Genomic DNA, 21,730 nt, shown 5'->3' on the forward strand with positions numbered 1-21,730 from the left:
GGGTGGAGGGAGACCACGAGGACTGGCCGGTTGTGAGCGGACAGCATAGCATCTGGCCAGGATGCATGTGCCCGCCATTAGGGTCGGCGCACGCCGGCGCCTGGTGCGCACCGAGCCTTGCCAGCGAAACGGGCCTGTGATGCCCCTGTACCCCTCGCCCGAGGGGGAGGAGTAGTTGGGGAGAAGTAAGGAGAGGAAGACAAGAAGCTATAGGCGTGCGGTCTGGAGTAGGTGGAGAAACCTGTGGCAGCGGGGTTGTGTCCCCCCCACTCATAAGACGGAAGGTTCGTGCGTCCAGTGAGGTTGGCGACATCAGTAGTGAAAGAGGGGGCAGAGGCGGTTACATTCGAGGCGAGGAGCCTTTTTTGTTGCCAGAGGGAGAGGGTCCAATTGAAGGGCTGGTGACTCGGGTTGGCAACAGCTGGGAGAGCGAGGGAAGCCAGGACGAAGAGAACGGCTGCGAGGCTGTGTAGAGGCATCATCTGACGGTGCGGCATCTGTGGAGAAAACTCCTTGCTCTCCACACTTGGCGAGCGGGCAGCATGAGGGGGGTAAGGAGAGCGGGGTAAGGGTCTGAAACGTTTTAAGAAGGGGCGTTCCTTGATGATGGCTGGTGCTGGATCCGGGTGAACGGGGTGACCTCTGGGCCGTATCCACTGTCAATGTTATCTCTCACCGAAGGCATAGGGTGCTGATCGTTTGGTGGAACTAGTGGGTCAGTGGCAGGCCGGATGCAGCGCCCAGGAACCCAGAGCGGCTGCGGCTCAGAATCTGGAAAGACGCAAGCAAAGCCCCTCCCCTGTGCTAGGAGGGGAGCTGGATCTTGCCAACCATTTGTGGCAGGGTCTTTCCAATGGACGAGGGGAACTTGCGAGGGCTGCCACATGGGTCCCCAGTGTTTATGGGTGGGGGAGAGTCCATGGTCATCGAAGGTTAGGAGATTGTGATGAATGAGGCAGGCAGTCATGACGTCGGCGGGGGCCTTGTGGGGAGAGGAGGCCCTTTCTTTTTGAATGAGTAGCTTGAGCTGTTGGTGAGTGCGCTCGACGATTCCTTGCCCCTGTGGATTGTATGGAATGCCAAAATGATGCGTGATGTGATACATCTGCACGAAGCTGGCGAAGGCGGCACTGTGATATGCTGGTCCGTTGTCTGTCTTGAGATCCCATGGAATTCCCATGAACAAAATAGTTTGGCGAAGCACCTGGACGCAGTGTTTAGCACTTTCCCCCGTAAGAGGGACTGCATAGCACAGATGTGAAAAGATGTCAATTGCCACATGAAGATATTTGAGGCTGCCAAATGCACTGACATGAGTGACATCTAATTGCCACCTTGAGTTTGGGCAGAGGCCGCGGGGTTAACACCCTGAGGCTGCAAAGGCCCAAGTGGCAACAATGGCGCGCAAGTCCGGCACGCGCGCACAAGGTGTTTGCAAGTTTCAATGGGTAAGTCGGGGAAGAGCTTCCGGATGGACCACGCGGAGAAGTAGAATTGGGAATGCAGGAGCTTTCAGCGCCAGAATCCAGGAGCCCATCGAGCCATTGCCCATCGATTTTAAGCTCCAATGAGGGTCTCTGGCGGTGCGTGATGGGCATTGTCCACATTATGGCTTTGGAACTTTTCTGGGGACCTCTTGGGGGAGGGGCTGAGGCCTGCCCCCTGGGAGTTTAAAGGCTGCTGAGGACTTTGGGCAGAACGGCAGTCAGGGGCCCAGTGATATCCTTTCCCACAACGCGGACATGGTGTAGAAGGACCCCTTGGTCGCCGCGACGGCAGGTCGGAGCGAGGCGCTGGGCCTGGCTGAGAGCACTCGCGGACAAAATGGCCGGGCTGGCCACATCGAAAGCAGACGGAAGTGGAGGTGGATGAAACAGCCATGGCAGACGCAAAGGCAGCGGTGAGCGTTTTGACTTGTGGGTCGATGTCGCGGCAAGCAAGGACCCACTCGTGCAAAGCTTTATCACGTATGGGAAGGACTACGGCTCGGAACGTCGCAAGGCATCCGTCTATGATAAGTTCTTTGGCCAGCGCAAACTGGGCGTCCTCGCTAGAAATTTTCTGCTGGCAAGCTTCCAGGACGCGGGCGACAAATGCTGGGAAGGTCTCATTGGAGTCCTGAAGCAGCTGCGCGAGCTTGGTGGGCTGCTTGGTGGAAACTAGAGAGAATGACCGCTGGACGAGGACTTTTACCCGGTGCCAAAACCCTGGGTCAATTTCGAGATAAGAACGAGGGTTTGCATAATTGTTGGTGCCCGTGTATGCATCGGAGGGGTCGAGGACGCCGGCTTGGGCATTCTCCACGATTTGCCGGTCAACAGCCGCTTGATAATGGGCGCGCCATTCAATAAATTGACCCGGTGTCAGGATGGCACGGGCTAGTGCAATCCAGTCATATGGGAGAACGAGTTGGGTCCCCAACTCCTCAAGTAGTTGCTGCGCATAAGGGCTGCCAATTCCGTCTTCCTTCACAGCTTTGCGGAGGGTCCTGACCTCTTCCGCTGTAAAGGGTAGCCAAGTTTGGGGTCGCTGCGGCGTGGGCTGCGGATTCAGCGGATACAGCTGGGGGGTTTGAGAAGACGTGGCACCGGTGACTGATGGAGCAGCCAAGGCAGGTGAAGGGCTATTGCCGTACGGCGGTGGCAAGGGATAAGCGGAACACGGGTGAGAAAATGGCGGCTTAGCGGCTTCCGGGCGACAACAAGATGGCGGCGGGACCCTTCCGGGCGCCAGCCAAGATGGCGGAGCAGCCACATCCGGCAGCGGACAAAATGGCGCGAGGGGCGTTTCCGGTTTAGCGGAAGATGGCGACCATGCAGTTTCCGGGCCTGAACCGGATGCTAACTGGGCAGGAAGAGGCGGGTAGAGGCGGGAGGAGGAGGACACCGGCGGAGAAGAAGCCGGATGTGCGCCATCTTGGGCAGAAGTGGGGGAAGAAGGCGGAAGTCCGCCATCTTGGGGAGCGGCAGGGGTGGTTTCTGTCTGCTGCGGGGAGCTCGGGCGGGGAGGTTCGCGCTCGAGAGCAGCAGCAAGTTGGTTAGACAGAGAGTCAGTGTCGGCGGACTCATCGGGATCACAGTCTAGAGGCCGTTTGGGAGAAGCTTCATAAACGGCTTCGGTCGGAGCGCCAAGGAGACAGGCGCGAATGGCAACGAGAACAGGTAAGAGGCCTGCTGGGAAGGTGCGTTTTTCGTGCTCCATGGCGGAGGTGACTCGATCTATGAGTCGCGAGTATGTGTCCGGGCTCCAGAGTTGGCAGGTGGCGAGCCACGGATTAAAAGGGAACAAGAGAAACGGACTTTGGCCCAGTGGTTAGGGCATCCGTCTACCATATGGGAGGTCCGCGGTTCAAACCCCGGGCCTCCTTGACCTGTGTGGAGCTGGCCATGCGCAGTGCCGATGCGCGCAAGGAGTGCCGTGCCACGCAAGGGTGTCCCCGTGTGGGGGAGCCCCACACGCAAGGAGTGCGCCCGTGAGGAAAGCCGCCCAGCGTGAAAAGAAAGATCAGCTTGCCCAGGAATGGCGCCGCCCACACTTCCCATGCCGCTGACGACAACAGAAGCGGACAAAGAAACAAGACGCAGCGAATAGACACCAAGAACAGACAACCAGGGGAGGGGGGGAAATTAAATAAATAAAAATAAATCTTTAAAAAAAAAAAAAAAGAGATCCCAGTACTTTTGGAGCTGCCGCAGGGAGACGCGGACTCCATTGGCATCGAGCAGGGCAGCGACTTGCGAGGGCTCTGACTTGCGGCGCCTGACGCAATGACAAAGAGGCGCCCATGACGGGATAGGGACGGGACGACGGCGAGGGGTCCCTTGGGGCTCGTCCGGGCGAGGGGTCCCTACCTGGAGAGGAGGACGATCACAGCAGCAGCAGCAGCAGAGAGGCCGGGGGAGGAGCTGCCACGTTGGGCGCCAGTTGTAGCTGAGCGTGGGGGTTTCGTCCTCGCTCAGGCCTAAGAGTCGGGGGGGCTTGCTCCTGCCGATCAGCCGGCGGGGGGTGCCCCAAGAGGGAGCACCGGTTCTCCAGGCGTGGGGGACGCGCGGTTGGGGAAAAACCACGGAGACCGCTTGAGCCAAGAACAGGTCTGCTTTATTACGGAAGTACACTTAGCTATATAGGGTTGGGTAGAGGGAGGGGCGTGATGAAGGGAGGGTTGGCTAAGGGGCGGCTGTGGACAGGCTGAAGCTGATGGATAGACCTGAGGTAAGCAGTTACTGGGGAAGAGGGCAGATTGTAGGTTGGCAATATGGGCGGGACTGGCGGGAAGGGCGGCGGGGGCTAAAAGGGGAGGAGGGGCGGAGAAAGGCGGCAGCAGACTAGCAGCACAAAATCAAGGTGTCAGCAGGGCCACACTCCCCCTTAAAGGGGAGAATTGGTTCTATACCTCTCCCCTGGCTTCTGGGGGGTGGCCAGCAATCCATGGCCTATGGTGGAATAACTCAATCACATAGCCTCCTCTCCCTCTTTCACTCTCTCTGTCCCTGTCCAAAATCCCTCTCCTTATAAGACTTCCAGTTTTATTGGATCATGGCCCACCCCAATCCAGTTTGGCCTCATCTTAACTAATAATGTCTTCAAGATCCTATTTACAAGGATCGACTCAAAAGACCAAGGCTTAGGACTTGAATGTGTCTTTTTAGGGGATACAGTTCACTCCATAATTGCAGATAAAAAGGAAAAAAGCATATTTTAATTTAAATCCTAATTTATAAATACCTGCTGTGACTTCAGTAACTTCAGCTGTAATGCAATTCTAACACTATCCTGCTGTCTTAAGTTTGCCAGCACTGCTATAACAAAGACCACAGACTGGTTGGCTGCAACAACAGGAACGTAATGTCTCACAGTTTTGGAGGCTGGAGGTCCCAAATCAAGGTGTTGGCAGGATCACACTTTGGCTGAAGGCCGGGGCGTTCTGGTGATGGTTGCCCGCAACCCCGAACTCCATCTCCACCTCCACCCTAAGGCTCCCTGTCTCCTGCTGTTTCCCCTACTGTGTCCAAGTTTCTGCTGTTTGGGACCCCAGTCATAGTGGACGTTAAGGCCCACCCTGATTCAGTTTAGCCTCACCTTAACTAATAATATTTTCAAAGATCCTATTTGCAAATGGGTTCACAGCCACAGGCCTGAGGGTTTAGGGCTTGAGCGTGCCTTTGAGTTGTACACGCTTCCATCCACAGCACCCCAGTCTGGCCAGACGCCTCTGGCTAAGGGCACTCTCTTCTACAAGTCAGCCCTTCAGACACCAGCTGCAAGTTTGGGGGTTCCCAGTGTCACCCTCACTTCTGACCAAGTAGCTACAAATTCAGGAGGCTCCTACCAGCCCTCATGTTTGATAATTTGCTAGAAAGAGTCACAGAACTCAGGAAAGCATCACATTTATGATTATACTTTTATTATAGCAGAAAAGGATACAGTTCCAAAGGAGACACACAAGACAAGTGCTGGGAGGGTCTGGAAGGCGACGCTTCCGTGTCCTGTCCCCAGGGAGTCAAAATGCATCACCTTCCCGACATCAGTGTGTATCATCAATCGCGGCAGCTCTGGTGCTTCGGGTGGCCTGAGCGTCTATGGGTTTCGTTACTGGAGGCATGACGGATGGAATCGGTGCTCACGTGGTTGAACTCAATCTCCAGCCCCATCGCCTCCCTTCCCCTGATGTTGGGGAAGGTCTGACTGATAGGATGGGCCTGAGAGCCCCAGCCCTGTGTCTCTTGTTAGTAGAAATTTCTCAGGAGAGCTCTGGGGCCCACCATGAACAACATTTTGAGGTTTTCCAGCAAGAGATTGGACATTTTAAAAAATTTTTGGTAGTTTTTTTAAAATCGAAGTATATCATCCGCACACGAACATACATAAACAATAAGCGTATAGTAAAAGTTGTAAACTTACAAGATAAACATGCCACATGGAACACGGTTTATTAAAAAATGACCAGGAAGCAGCGTGGGGCAATTAGCTAGCTCTTTAGCCCACCGTGGAGCGGAAAGAAAGGATAAGTTATCTTCCCCCACCCTCCTGCCAGCCTTTCTGACACTCCTGCCCCCTCCTGACATGGCTCTTTCCTCATTCTGTTTGGAAAGGGTCTTTAAGCCACAGGATCTCTCTCCCCCATCTTTACACATGCTGTGCCCCCTCCAGGAACCATGGGTGTTAAACTCGATAGTGCATGTAAATCACCTGGGGATCTAGTTAAACTGTCAAGTCCCGTAAATCTGGGGTGCCGCCTAAGTCTGCATTTCTCACGAGCTGCCAGGTGACACTGACACTGCTGGTCCAGTGGCCCCCGCCTGGAGGCACGCAGGCCCGGGTACCCGTCCTGGCCCGTCCTGGCCTAGCTCTCAGTGGTTTCTGGACACGAGGACTTTCTAGACCTCTTGAAAAACAAAACAAAAACCAGCCACATGAACACTACCAACTGGGCCCAATCAGGTTCCCAAGGCTTTAGAGCCAATTAACCACTCCAAGAAGAACATTAAACACATGCATGACTATTACTGCCCTATCATAAAAGGAAGGCTATCTAAGTTGCATAACCTAGGGACGGCAGAGTTTCAGAATAAAGGGCAGTCTTTTGAATTGGATAGACTTAGCTTTTTGAAAAACTCACTGTGTTGATCTTATTTCTTAAATTTTGTGCAAGACTGTGGGCACTACATGCATTTAGGAAAGTTTAGCCTATCCAAAAACTTGAAGTCTCGAGTCTGCAGTCAGCTTTCCCATGGAGCCTTTTCTGATGCCAGGCTAGGGGGCGGGAGGTCCTCCACAGCGCGCTGGAGAACGCCGGGCCTGAAGCCACTCTAACATTTTGTCACCCTCCACTATAATTGCCGTTTCCCCATCTGGGGTCCCCAACAGACCTGGAATGTCTTTCACCTACCCTTGGATCCCAAAACCTAGAACATTGTCAGGTACACAGAAAACGCCCAGTATAATGAAAGGCCTGGAATAACGGATCAATCTAACCATCCCACCAGTGGATTCTGTGTGTGGTATTAGGTAAAGGTAGAGACATTTTATTGAAATGATCTGAAGTTGTTGTGTATATGAAGCTATAGAGAAATTCTAGATCTTTAGACTCTTTTTACATAGAACAGTTTTTTGAGTTGGTCATGAAACACATATACTATCTGAATATCAGTGAAACACATGACAAGATGTTCCTTTGCTTGAACCTGACTGGCTCTTTGCAACTCTTGCTTTGAACTGGTCAAGTGATGTTCTGTTCTGTGAACTTGCTGTCCATTTGAACTCTCTCGGTTTTTCTTGTCTTCTTCTGAATGAGCTACTGTGAGCTTTAGAGGGCTGTAATTTTTTTTTTGTCTTTGTTTTTTAATGATACATTCAAAAAGCATGAGGTCCCCACATAGCCCCCACCCCCCTTCCCCTGCTCCTCCCCCCACAACAACACCTCCTCAATCATCATGAGACACTTACCGCACTTGGTGAACACATCTCCGAGCACCGCTGCACCCCATGGTCAACGGTCCACATCATTAGAGGGCTGTAATTTTTAACCTGTGCTGCTCCCCTGGGTTTTTGGCTTTGTAAACAGGAATGGGTAGCAAAGCTGCATTTCTAACTGCATTCCTTACTTTCCTCTCACTTCTTAGCCTGTCTGTTGTGCAGAAGAGACTTCGCTTGCTCTTCCAAAATAAATAGCACATGTTTGTTACAGCTCAAAGTTAATCAGCACCTTGAGGACCACAGAAATAGATCATGAATTCAGACAGACAAATATTAACTATTAAAAAAGAAGAAATGGCAATAAAGCACTTGGCTAAGAATTATGCTCAATAATGGATCCAAATCTCTTCTTGTTTAATGATGGTAATAAATGGTGGTGATGGTGATAACAACAAACAATAACAATAATGATATATGTAAATACACTAAAACAGCAGGTACTATTATCTCTGGGATAACAGATGACCTTCATTCTCTATGCTGTTTGTCTAATGTTTTCATTACTACAATATATATTTTGTTGTAAGCAGAAAAACAATTCAGAATTTAAAAAAAAACGAAAACGACTTTATGAGCGTTAATGACACTTGCCCGCAACCATAATCTTCCCTATATATGAAAGTAGGTCACTAAGATACACTCAGCAGGAAGTTTTCACAGCAAAGAAGGGAAATTTGAGTCATTTTGACACTTTAAGTTGGTTGAAAGGTCATTTCATAAAGTACTTTTTGATGTTTACAAATCTTTTAATGCAACAACCTAAGAGATTTTGAGTGAATTATACACTCTTTTTGGGATTAAAATGCCATTGGTGATTATATATTTTTTTGTCTTTATTCATTTTTTTAATATTACACTCAAAAAATATGAGGTCCCCATATACCCCCCACCCCCCTCACCCCACTACTCCCCCCATAGCAACATTCTCCTCCATCATCATGAGACATTCATTGCATTTGGTGAATACATCTCTGAGCATCGCTGCACCTCATGGTCATGGTGATTATATTAACAGAGAAAATTATACAACAGAACCTTATTAAAACTTAATCTGATAAATTTTTCAAAAAAAGGATGTTGCTAAACAATTTAATGGAGTAAATTTGCCAATAAATTGTTTCAACGTGCCTGTTAAAAAGCACATTATCAAAATACATATATTCTAATAAAGTCAAGCCATCCAAAACTAAATTTATACACCTATCTTTTTTTTTTTTTTTTAAGAGGTACCAGGGATTGAACCTGGAACCTCATATATGGAAGGCAGGCAGTAAACCACTGAGCTACATCTTCTTTCTATCATTTTTTTACTATAGCAGTTACTTTGACTGTAGTCAAATGTGAACCACCGATATAATTTTGATCATATTACTGTTACTGAAGTCATAGCTCTGTATCCCTTCTACCAGTTCTTCACAAATTCATTTCTTTCTGTTCTGGTGCATTGCAGTGGGCAATAAAGTTCTCAAAATTAGGATGAATTTACTATTTGGATATTTATCTGACTTTTAAATAAAATTTCCTTAATTAAACCACTCATTCAATACATATTGAAACTGAGTGCTTACTTATGTGCCAGGTACTCTTTTGGCACTTGGGATACATCATGAACAAGTTTATTGTCTACACGGAGGAGATATTCAAAATAAGTATAATAAATAGGTAAATTCTGTATCATGTTACACCAGGGGTTCCTAACCTTTTTTGTTCCATGGACCCCTTTGCCAGTCAGGTGAACACCATGGGCCCCTTACTTAGTCCACACTACACTGTGTATAATTTAATAAATATATCACACCCATACCAACAGGTCCCCACAAGAATAATGTTTTTTTGAATTTCAATTCAAGCTAATGGACCCCTGGTTACGAAACCCTGTGTTAGGAGCTATGAAGAAGATGTGTAGGGCTGCAGGTCCTACTATGCCAATTCTTAGCACTGGCTCCCAAGTGGCAGAAAGCCCCTGTGTTCTTTAATAAGGTCATAAGATTATTGGGATGGTGTAGGGCTTTGTAGGCCATTGTGTAGTCTTTGGCTTTTACCGAGTGAAATGGGGAGCCACTGCAAGGTTTTGAGCAGAAGTGTGATCATCTTATTTGCTTATGTATATAGTCATAAAATGATTATTTAAGGTACTTTGGGGAATAATTAAATGAGAAATTGTGCCCATTTACATGAACTGCATCTTTTTAAACTTTTTTGTTTGGTTGTTATACTCTCATTTTACAGTTTTAGAGTCAAATTATCTGGAGAATGTCCCTCTTAACAAAGTTTCCTGTGTGTTTTAAACACAAGCAGGGAGTTTCTTCTATTTACCTATTACTTTTTCTTTATTCTTTCCTCTATTGTGTGTTCTCGTTTCACAGTCTCTGTGTGTGTGTTTGCCTGAAATTTTTTAAACAAAGTTTTATCTAATATGTATACTTAATACTTCTGCTCTAAGATACTTTGAACAAAGCAATACTATAGAAGTTTGGTTACAATACTTGCTAACATACTTTAGGACTCAAATATACAGAGAAAAGAATATTCATGAATAACTACACTTGGTGCCTTTTAGAAATAAATCATATTTTGAGGGCCAATTGTGTACCGTTGTTCTATAAAGTCAGACTCGTTCTCTTGCTTTAATGAAATCATGATCATCTATTATTTTCCGTTCAAGGGAAACAGAAACTGGCTTGTTAATCAACATCTCTGTGACTTCCTTTTTGCATTAAAAAAAGGGAGAGGTGTTTTCGAGATCAGTTTTTGAGAGTTGATATGTAAATAAGATAGGTTCACCATTAGGGAAAATTGTGAAACGAGTCTAGTTTGGCTTCCTCTTCCTCATTGCATGAAAGAAGTTTATGAAAGTATGGCCAGCAACTAGCACAGTATTTAGCACATAATAGGTGTTGATTATATATCTGTTAAATGAATGACAGTCTCCTCTTTCACTAAATTGTTAAGGACTGCATATGTTATCCGTCCTTGCCGTATTTAAAAGATTGCCAGCGGAAGTGAGCATCCTCTGCCCAAACATATCAACTGCTAATGGTCAAACTTCAGAGGTCAATGGGAAATATTTTAAAGCATGGAAATTTCCCCCAGCAGCTCCTTCAACCACATCAGTGGGCAACTGTTTATTTTGCTTGTCATTTGATCAGATGGACGTTTGAGGGATTAGAGTTACACTTGGTAAATAGTTTTAGGGCGTAATCTGAATTATTTCTGTTTCTCGATTCCTTTGCCCAAATTACTGGAGTTGTTGATTCTAAAGCAATTCTTGTCAATTTGTAGACTATTTGCTCATAGTTTCTGTTGTTTGGTGGGACTTGAATCTCAAGCCTGAGGAATCAAAATTCAGACTCTTTCCTACTACCTCGGCTATTAATTCGCAAGGCCTTTCCCAGTGACTTGGCTTCAAGGAGGGGTGCTCCCTAAAGAAGCCAAATTGCCTGCAGTAGGAGACTGTCAGCTGTGTGCTGCACCCCGCAGGCTGTGATGCAGCAAAAACATCCTTCTATATAACCTACGCCTTCCACCCTCTGGAGAGAAATGTAACGCTGACGTACACACTGTACACAAATGTTTGAAGAGTGCTAGGTTGGAAAATACACGGAATTCATTCTACAGTAGCTTTGCAGACCTCTTTACATTTCTTTAAAGAAGCCTACCAGAGACTTCAAAGCATGGCTTTTTCCGGGGCCCAGATGGAGGTTTGGGATTCTTTCTGGTTAACCTGTCTTTTCTCCCAACCCCTTCCCATGTTTCTTCTATCCTCATTCTCTGGTCCTATGCCAAGGGAGGAACAATGTAACAATTTGCGTTGAATGGAGCAAGCGGATGCAGCGCATGGTTTTTTGTTTGCTTTTTTTCTGAAGGTACCTGGGATTGAACCTTGGACCTAGTACGTGGGAGGCAGGCGCTCAACCACTCGAGCGCCGCCAGCTCCCCTGTGCATGTTTTTAATGCCTTTCAAACCATGCCTCGCTAGCCCGAGTCCGACCCCGGCCCATCACGTCGAGGACCGGGAACTGCTGAGCACGCGGGCCAGGCCTCCGCTCCGCGCGCGCCGAGACTCCCCGGCTCTCCGGGCACCTGGGCCTCGGACCGCCCTCCTCCCTCCTCCCTTCCCCATTGGCTGCGCGGCTTCCACGCGTCACGCCTGCGACGTCGGCTCCGCCCGCCCAGCAGGGGGGCGGGGCGCGAGGGGCGGGGCCAAGCGCGCAGGCGCGGGCGTGTGGGTTTGGGTCGGGTCGGGGGGGAGGGAGGAGGTGGTGTTCCCGGTTTCCTGGGTTACCGGAGGGGGCGGGGGAGGGGAGCTCGCGGCGGCGGCGGCGGCGGCGGCGGCGGCTCAGGATTCTCCGGGTGCAGGAGCGTGCGGCCGCGGCCGAGCAGGTAGGGGCGACCGCGGGCGGGCGACGCCTGTGCGGGGCTCCGGGTCGCGGACCCTCGGTGTGGCCTGGAGGGAAGGTGGTCTGGGCGGGGGGGGTGTCGTCCCCGCGGGATGGGGGCCGGGCCGCTGCGCGGGGAGGACCCGGGCCCGAGCGCCGCCCGGGGCTTCCTTGCCCGCGCCCGGGGCGCCGGGGCATCTCCCGCGGCGCTGGGTCCGCGGGTGACAGCGGCCGGCGCGAGCTCCGCCCGGGGCCCCGCGGGCCAGTGTTGGCCGCGCGCCGCCGCCGGGGCACTAACTTTATTTCCTGGCGCGCGGCGAGGAGGTGGCGGCGGCCGGCGGCGATGTGCCGCCGTCTTTATTGTGGGTAGGACCCCGTGCTCGGGGTGGGGGTCGAGCTGGAGCCGCGCGCTCCCTCCAGCCCCGGCAGGGCCCGGGCTGGGAGGTGGACGACCCGGCTTGACAGTTTCCACGCCTCCACCCTGCGCGGCGCTCCTCGCGCCCTCGCCCCGCGGGTTTGGCCCACCTGTCACCTCCCCCCCTGCGCCTTCGCCCTCTGTTTCTCTCCTGCCTGGGGCCACCCTTTGTCCTGGCGAAAGACTGCGTCTCCAGGGGCTCCCCCGGGACATCTGCCATCTGTCCGGGCAAGGGTAGAGATTTGGCTGAGATGCCCCTTCGCCTCTGGTGGGACTGAAGTGTATAGGAAACAACCCAGGAGGACCCCGGGACCTTAGGGTGCAGGCCAGGAGGTTGTTCGGTGGTTGAGGGGATAAGCTCAGAATGGAGCCTGACAAATGTGCTTCTCTAGCCCCGATCCTGCTCAGGTGGAATGAAACCTAACGCAGAGGCTCAGCAGACCGTACACGCCCTGTGACACAACTCGGTAGTTGATGGGGTTGCCTTTAAGCAGACAAAACAAGTAAAGGGAGCCGAGTCTTGCGTTGAAGGCGCGCTCGTGTTGAATTTGGGCCAGTGTTGTCTTGATTGAATTCAACTGGCGTTTTCCTCAGGGTTTAACAGGTTGATCGGGCACACCGAATTAGGGTTTTCTTCCGGATGATTGCTGGCCTTTCTGCTCTGTTACTTTAAACTTCCACACCCTGAAACCTTATGCTAATAAAGATGTTGACTCTAAGCTTTCATTTCATAGATGTAGTCGATGAAGAGAGGCTATCTGTTTTTGAAGAACTTTGCAAGTAGCCGCAACTTTTTTCTCTGATAGCTTATTGCTGTCCTTCACAGTGTTCCTGTAAAGATTGGAAATTTGGAGAAGAGGGGGCATGAGGAGGAAAGGAATTGCTATCATTTACTTCACACGCAAGGAAGTACTTTGCCAACTAGAAAAATTGATTTGTGTTCATTGATTTAATAAATATTTATTGAGCATCCATTGGATGGCAAACACTTTTCTAACAGATAAATATCCCCTCCTTCTTGGAGTGATCCTTCCAGTGAGTGGCTTGAGATAATAAACAAACAGGAACATTTGTACTATGTCAGATGGTGTTAAGGTCTGTAGAGAAAAACAGAAGAGGAGGATAGGGAACGAGGAGAGTGTTGCAGTTTTAAATAGAGGTAGGGAAGGCTTCCTAGAGAAGATATTTGAGCCAAAACCAGAGGAAAGTAAGGGAGTAATTCCTGTACCTCTCTGGGGGAAGGGCCTTTCAAGCAGAGAGAATAGCAGTTGCAAAAGTCCTGAAGCAGGAGTGTGCTGGACAGTAAAAAATATTTGAGGACAGCAAGAATGCTGATCTGGCAGCGGTGGATTGAGCAAAGTAAGAGTTGTAGAAACAAATCTGAGACCCAGCGATGGTGGTGGGGTCGGGTCAGACTGTGGAAGGCCTTCTAGGCCTCTGCAAGGACTGGAGTTTGTACTCCTAGTGAGAAGGGGAGCCATTCGAAGGTTTCGAATGGAGAAGTGATGTAACCAGACTTATCTTTTCAAAGAGTCACTCTGGTGGCTAGATGGAGGATGGATTTTGTTGGGGTGGGTGTGGGGATTGAGCAACTGCAGAAGCAGGGATACCAGTTAGGGGGCTTTTGCAATCCTCCAGAGATGATGTAACTTGGATCAGAGTGACATTGGTGGAGATGGTGAGAAGTGTTTTATTTCTGGATAAGTGGAGGGTAGAGTCAACAGGAGATATGAAAGCACACTCAGATTTTTGTCCTGAGCAGGTAGAAAGATGGGTTAGAAATTTACTGAGATGAGGTTTGTGAAAGGAGCAGTGGGGAGTTAGAAGTCAATGAATATTTCTTAATGTAATATTTTGTATGATCTATGTTATCGTTTAAAAATAAAAAAAAAATTTTTTAATATATATGTTTTAAAGTTGATGAAGTTAAACATCCCAGTGGAGATTTTTAGTAGTAGACTATGTGCTGAGGAATTTTTTACATTACCCTGTTGCACTACCTGATTAACCAGGGACCTAATATTTTCATGCATAAACTGCCAGCCTTTTTTGTCTTTTGCTTTTTCTGCTTGTTTTCTTTTTATCTCTTTTGAATCAACAGTCATTCTTTCCCCAAATGTAATTTTATTTTTATTTGCTTGTTCTCAGAACTTCTTCGTTAGTTTCAGTTGTAGAGAAAGCCATATAATCTGGACTATCAGAGTATGTTTTCAGTCTGTTGTGCTATTTAACTTGAACCCTTCATCTGAATAATCATTTCCTGAATTATGATGCCCATCTTAAGTTGAATTTTTTTAATCCCCAGAAATCTTGTTATCATAAGTGTCTTCACTTGGCCATGTGCAATATTACAAGGGAAATGACATGTATTTTTTAATGCTTTACTAACAAGTCAACAATATACAGGGATTAGCCTGATTCTTTTGTTTCATTAAAGATGACTTGAAATAAATGGACTATCCCATGTGTGACAGTTTGAATTTTGTGACTATCAGAAAAGATGATGTTCTAGAACGAATCCATTCCTGTGGGTGTGAGATCCTTTAATTGCATTAAAGTCAGTTAAGGGGCCTTTGATTAGATCACTTGATTAGATTGCTTTAGGGCTTTTGATTGGCCTTCTTCAGTGAGGCATGACTCAGGGTGGGTCTCCACCCTCTTGCTGGGGAGTTATATTAACAGAGAACTGAAGGCAGAAACACACAGAGAGGAAGGAAGAAACACAGAAAGGGACCCCCATGTGAGAGAGAGGACTCCAGGTTCACCTACAGCTGCAGAAAGACAGAGAATCCCAGGGAGAGATGCCTGATTGCTCACAGCTGAGCTCAAGGAGAAAGTAGAAAGAGACTGGCATACCCACCATCTTGCCTTGCCAAGTGGCAGGATGCTAGGATCTGCTAGCAGCCGACCTTTCATGAGAAAGCATCTCTCATGATGCCTGGATTTGGACATTTTTGCAGCCTCAGAACTGTAAGCTTTTACCCAAATAAAATTCCCATTATAAAAGCCAACCCACTTCTGTTGTATTGCATTGGCAGCCTTTGGCAAACTAAGACACCACATTAGATGGAAACCTTTTAAATCAAATTATACAATATTTGGAGCAATAGACTTTGACCCATAAAACTTGGATCAAAAATACGTCAGGGTCCTGGAATTTAGGGTCTACCCCTTATATTAGGAAACCAGGTAATAAGCTAATATTATTTTATTTATTTATTTAGGAGGTTCTGGGGATTGAACCCCGGACCTTGTACACAGGAAGCAGGTGCTCAACCACTGAGCTACATCTGCTCCCCAATGAGAGCATTGGTTTTTTCATTTGTTTGTTTTTAGGAGGTACAGGGAATTGAACCCCAGACCTCAGACATGGGAAGCAGGTGCTCAACCACTTGAGCTACATCTGCTCTCCTTTTAATGTTACAAGTTACTCAGTTAACACAAGATAGTAACTACAATAACAACGAATCTGCTTTGTTCTGTGGTTACACTCCCCCCTTATTTTTGTTCATTCCTCTGTCTTGAGGAATTTGGGACGATGTCCACACTGACTGCTTTAAGCTGAGAAAGGACATAGATATTATAGAGGAAAGTGATCATTTTGCTTGCAGTTGAAGATAGTCTTTGTTTTAGGGATGGGGTTTGTCCATCATCATTGCTTTGTTAGTTGTCCAGGGCAGTCCCAAAGGACTGGAGAGTAGGAGTTGCCTGCCACTCTGCTGGGTCTCAGGGTTCAACTGGCATATGAGCAATCTGAAGATTTAAGTCTCTGAGAAATATATTTAATAGGTACACTGAAAATTATAGGTTCAAATAAAAGAAGTAAAAGAATCATGATTAGGGCATTATAAACAAGTATAACTATGTTTATTGGGGAAATAGATGATCAAATATTCCCAGATTGGGCCCACTGTAGCAGTTTGATACTATTGATGAATTCCAAAAAGAAATATTGGATTATGTTTGTAAACTGATCTTTTCCTCTGGGCATATTAGATTATATTGGATTCATAGATTTACTTGATTAATTAATTATGTAAACCTCTTGTGCCAGTAGGGTTAGAGATGAAAGGCCTGGAAAGGACAGAGTTGGGGGTTTTTGATGTTTGAGTTTGATGCTGAAGCCTTAAGCTGGAGAGCCCCAGGAAGCACACAGAGAAAAGAGAAGCCAGCCCCAGGAAGGGGGAACCCAGGAAGCCTGAACCCTTGCAGATGTCAGCAGCCATCTTGCTCCAACTCATGGAAATAAACTTTGGTGAGAGAACTGACTTGTACTTTATGGCCTGGTATCTGTAAGCGCCTACCCCAAATAAATACCCTTTATAAAAACCAACCAATTTCTGGTATTCCGCAGCAGCACCCCTTTGGCTGACTAATACACCCACCAACAGGGTGTTGATTCCCTGAGGCCATGTGCTTTGCTTCTGGTGTGTGGATATCCCGAGTCCCAGGAGCCCCCTTGTTTGAGGCTTTGTTTACTGTGGCAGTTTGTGAAATCTGCCTGAGACCTGCATAACCATAACCTCTGGAATGGCCTCCTGACTCACTTTGAAATCTCTTAGCCATAAAAACTCTGTTTTATTTAGCATGTCCCCCTTTTGGTCAAGGTCTTTTTCTAAATACATTACCAATCAACGAATAAGCTAATATTTTAAAATAGAATTTCAACCTAAATGTATTCTGAAAATATGTAAAAATTTGTCTGGTTGATACCTAATTATATTTTAATGTTAGAGTCAATGGGGAATACTATATGCTCTTCGATCCTACTTTCTTTGCTGCTCATCGCCAGTGTTTGTCCTTGAACCTCTTAACTCCTCTGGCCTTGCTTTACAGTAATTGGGAGCGGTCTGATACATTTAGAAATTTTGAACACTTTCTAGGTTTAACGGGCTGGGGAAAAAACACACAAAGAAAAATCTTTCCAAATAACGTTAATGAATAATGCTCAAAATGTGGTCATTTTAATCAAGAGAGGAATCAGAAATAATTTTCCGAAGGGGCAGTCATTATTCCATTCAACGTGATTCTTTGAAATTGAACCCCCAGATGGGTGAGAATGCATAGGTGAATGATAGGGCAGGGTACTACATGTGCTTAGAAATGTTTATAAAACTCCTGCCACTTGTAGTAAAAGTAAAGAGGATAGATGAAAGAGGATTTTGCCATAAGCCGGTTGATTTGCATATTTGGGGTAAAAGTGGAGGATGGGGAAGGGGGTAAAGCCCAGAAACTATACATTGAAAATCTTGACATTGACTTATTCCTAGAAATATTTTAGACCAGATTGCCAAACAGACGATTTGTGAATGCTGAGAAAAGAAAGCTAAGAATACTAAGACCCAGAATTGGTCTTCTCAACCAAGACATATCAAACCAGCTTCAGAGCCCTTTGCCAAAGATATAATAATACCAAACAATCTTTGTCTAGCCCCTCACAAATAACAGAGTGCGTTTCCATTTACGATTTCATTTAATCCTTGCAACAGCCCTGTGGAATGGTGTATGATGAGGCAGTCCTCAACTGTGGCAGCCCGGTGGAGGGCAGGAAGGGGACAAATATGAGATTTTAGAAAAGACTTGCTTGGCTGTGGGGTAGAGGACAGGGAGGAGTCCAAGCACGACTTGAGGCTCCTAGGTCATCTGAGTGCTGAGCAGTGATGCTGCCAGTGAGTCTTAATTTTAAAAATACAGGTAGAGTAGTTCTGGAGGCATGAAATTTGTCTGTTAACATCAGTTTCGTGGAATTAGCTGTTTATTTTTTCTGTTGTAACTGAGTTAGGGTATATTTAAATTTAATGTATATTTATATATATATAGGCTTAGAGCTCAGAAGAGGAATCTGAGTCAAATAAAAAATGTCTTCGTTCAGTAAATATTCTTTCGCAGACTTTTGGTAATAAAGGGAGAACAGTGGGTGGATGCTTCAGTGGGGAGATGTGGTCAATGGAAGGTTTGTTTATATTTCTTTAAGGATGAAGGAGTGGAGAATACTTCAGTGGACTGAGGTTAAGAGCCATAGAAGAGGAAAGTGAAGTTAAAAAGAAAGAAAAGAATTGATCAAACCTAATCTCAGGGGAAATGGAAGAGGTAGAACAAGAGTACAGGGGGAAAAAAAAGAGTACAGGGGAAGGTGTTACCTTACAGAAGAGCAGTGATGCATCTTCCTTTTTAGAAAAGGAAAGAGAATAGGGATTAGCTATAGATAAGCATCCCGGCTTATCTCTTTTCCGCTATCTGCTGAGCTGGAGAAGGAAGAGCTGAGGCTGGGGTATGGTCAGGGGAGGAGAGTAGTTACCCTTGTGGCTGGAAAAGGGTCCTGACCAGGGACAGACGACCTAATTGCTGAATAGTGATGCTCACCCTCCTGAGGCTGGAAATCACAAACGTATAAAGAGGCCAGCCAGAGTGATTAAGCATTTTTCTCCAGCAGCACCCACTCCGCCATCCCCTAAACAAGTAGAAAATGAGTGTTAAACTGAACCTGGATGGGCACGGGTAGGGGCGGAGGAGGTCAAGGAATTGAGGGTGGCCATGCTGCTGCTGACAGGCTGAACCTTAGGGATCCTGCCTGATTGAGGAGGAATGCCAAATGGGGTGGGGGCATGGGGGTAGGGAGGCTGAAGTGTGGACAGTGAAGAGGTGAAGAATCTCCTTGAGTAAGGGACAGGATGGATGGAAGCAAAGGACTACTAGATAGGGGAAAAGAGGCGCATGTGATATGAGAGTCCTACATTTAAGATTCTGGAGCTGGAGATGATAGGGTCAAAGTATGACAGGTGATGGTGGGCAGTCAAGGTTAATAGTGCTAATTACAACAGTAGTAGTCCTAATAAAAGCTAACATTTATTGACTGCTGTGTACTAGTCACTGTACTGAACACTTTCCCGAGATTCTCATACTTGTGTTTTGTAACAATGCTGTGAGGCACATATTAGTTATCTCCATTTTACTGATGAGGAAACCAGGGCACAGTGAGGTTAAGTGATTTATCCGCGCTCACAGCTCCAGAGCCCTTAGGCCCAACTACAAAACCATGCTAGGCTTCTACAAAGTAGAGTCACTGAAAAAGAGGAAGTCCAAGAGCTCAGTGTCCCAGAGTGCTGGGGGATAATGACGCTCCATAATAACATCTTGTGAGGAGAGGAAGACAGAATTCTCAGGAAATGGAGATGAATGACTCAAAGGTCAGTAGGTGATAACTATAAATAATGCTAAAGTATAGCCTTAAAAGTGGATAAAATGGGATAAATGTGGTACACAAGTCACCTTGAGAAACTGAGAGAATATTGACTTGTGTTCCTGGCCTGGGATCTGGGTATGTATATGAAAGTGATATATTAAGAGGAGGAAGTGAAGTGGTCCTTCTGGGGAACCGTCTTAGCAATAGAACTAGGATTCCTGAAAGTAGAGAGAAAAGACTCCAGAGAGAGAGGAGGACTCACCTAGCTGGACATGAAAAATCAGGGTGGGTACATAGAGTGATCAAATAATTTATGAACCAGATAGTCACTATTTTGAGGATGAAAGGTTACCATTAATAATGATTCTGGAGCAACAGGCATAAACCGGGACTCTCCTGGGCAAATCAAGTTGTTTAGTCACATCAGTGTTAGGTAACCGGAAGAGCTATCACATGGAAATGGGTTGTGGATGTTGAGAATGAATGGGTTGAACCCTAAATTAGGACAGCATGAATGGAGCTTGCTAACCTAAAAATTATTCTCTCTAGCCTCATTACATTATACGGCCCTAAAATGGTCTGGGTACAACTTGTTAGTTACATAAGGGTCTGGAAATTTGAAGAAAGATCTGGGCTAGAGATGAAGCTTTGGAAAACTCTAACATATAGGTGGTTCTTGAAATCTTGTAAATGAAGGAGGTGATTAAGAGAGCACAAAGAAGGAAGGGAAGAGGAAGAGAGAATCTGGAGGCTCACCAGCATTAAGGAGTTGGCAAAGAAAAATCCAGCTAAGGAGACTGAGAGGGAATGGTCAGAGGGGTAGGAGAAAAACCAAAGGAGATTAGTGTATTGCAAGTCAAGAGAGAAGAGCAGTTCAAGAAGTGAATGGTTAATAGTCACATATGCTGCATGTCCCTCAGAGAGGTCAAATGAGATAAGGCCTGAAAAGTGTCCATTGGATTGGATTTGGCAGTGAGGAAGTTATTGTTGAGCTTGACCAGAGTAAATTTGGGAGAGCAGTGTGGGTAGAAGCCAGACTGCAGAGCACAGAGAGGCGTGACGAGGGGCGCGGAGAAGACAACGTCCAGGAGAGACTCCTTTTGAGTACTCTTGGAGAAACGGGTATCAACAGGATTCTTTTCTTTCTTTCTAAATTCAGCCTGTGGAGATGAAGGGTTAAAGACTAGAAGCTGGAAGTAGAACTAATGCCTCCTAATAATGTCTAGTAAGTAATTTTGTTGTAATAGGAAGGGTGAAAGTAAGAGGGTGGTACTTTTTAAAGCAAGTAAGACAAAATTCGTAATAACTAAAACTTTCCAAAAGCTGGGACGGGTGGGAAGTCTTTATTGAAGATAGAATTCTTAGTTTGGGTGAAGTATTAGTATTTGACCTCTAAGGTGCAGAGTAGCTCTAGGATTCTTTTTTTCCCCCCTATGTTTAAGACTTTTTACAAATGGTCTAACCATGTCCCATGCCTACCCCCACCCCAAGATTGTTGTTAGAATGGGTTTGTTATTCTCTAGGGATTTTTTTCCTTGTACTTACTTCTGTTTTAATGTGTCTTTATACATGCGAAGTATTTTTTAAGTATATTTAAGTTTTCTCTTGTGGTATCATTTGATTCTTGCCTGAGGTCACTGTTTTTAGTAATTTCTCTTTAGCACAAATGGAATCTAATCTAATATGCTTACTTTAATATCGTGAACTTTTCAAGAGCAACAACAATATATTAACTTTTTCCTTATCTTCCCTCTTTAAAATTTATCTTATTGATATGTGATTTGTTATAATGGAATTCTCATTAGTTCTGTAGTTTCCTTCTCCTAGTTCCTTAGATGGAAGAATAATAGTCATAATTGTATACTTATGACTATTTGATGTTGTATGTTTCAACAGCATAATTACTACACTGAGTTTGAATGAGTGAAATTAAAACAATGGTAAGAAAGATTTCCTCTTTTATAGTAATGTGGCTTATTTGAAAGGGCAACAAAACATATTTGTCAGTTCATAAAATGCGTTCATTGTTGTTGCTTCTGGGTATTCATTCACTGAGGTGCAAAATTCAGTGATATCTTATCCAATGGCAAAAGGAGGTTTTACTGGTATAACTGCTTATGTCTATCAGCTTACTCTTATCCTACTTTTCATATTTGCTTGTCTAGACTTTGTTGAATCTTTATTTCATTATGACTTACCCCTGAAGTGTTTTAAAAGATTCAAATTCTTTGCCATTTTCTGAATTTCCCTTAATGATGTTTCCAAAGACAGTCATCT

At 46.3% G+C, this 21,730-nt stretch overlaps 1 protein-coding gene across 2 annotated transcripts in view; it reads left to right on the top strand.

Annotated features, from left to right (window-relative positions):
- Positions 1-21,730, top strand: part of LYST (lysosomal trafficking regulator) — a 224,204-nt gene that overhangs the window by 8,218 nt on the left and 194,256 nt on the right. Inside the window, exon 1 of one of the 2 annotated variants that reach the window (XM_058309504.2) lies at positions 11,690-11,859. The exons of the other annotated variant lie outside the window; for it this stretch is intronic. The gene's annotated coding sequence lies outside the window, so the exon portion shown is untranslated. Of the gene's footprint in view, positions 1-11,689; positions 11,860-21,730 lie in introns of those variants that run through there. 2 annotated transcript variants of the gene reach the window in all.

Source organism: Dasypus novemcinctus, chromosome 13 (assembly GCF_030445035.2).
Source record: "Dasypus novemcinctus isolate mDasNov1 chromosome 13, mDasNov1.1.hap2, whole genome shotgun sequence".
Lineage (NCBI taxonomy): Eukaryota > Metazoa > Chordata > Mammalia > Cingulata > Dasypodidae > Dasypus > Dasypus novemcinctus.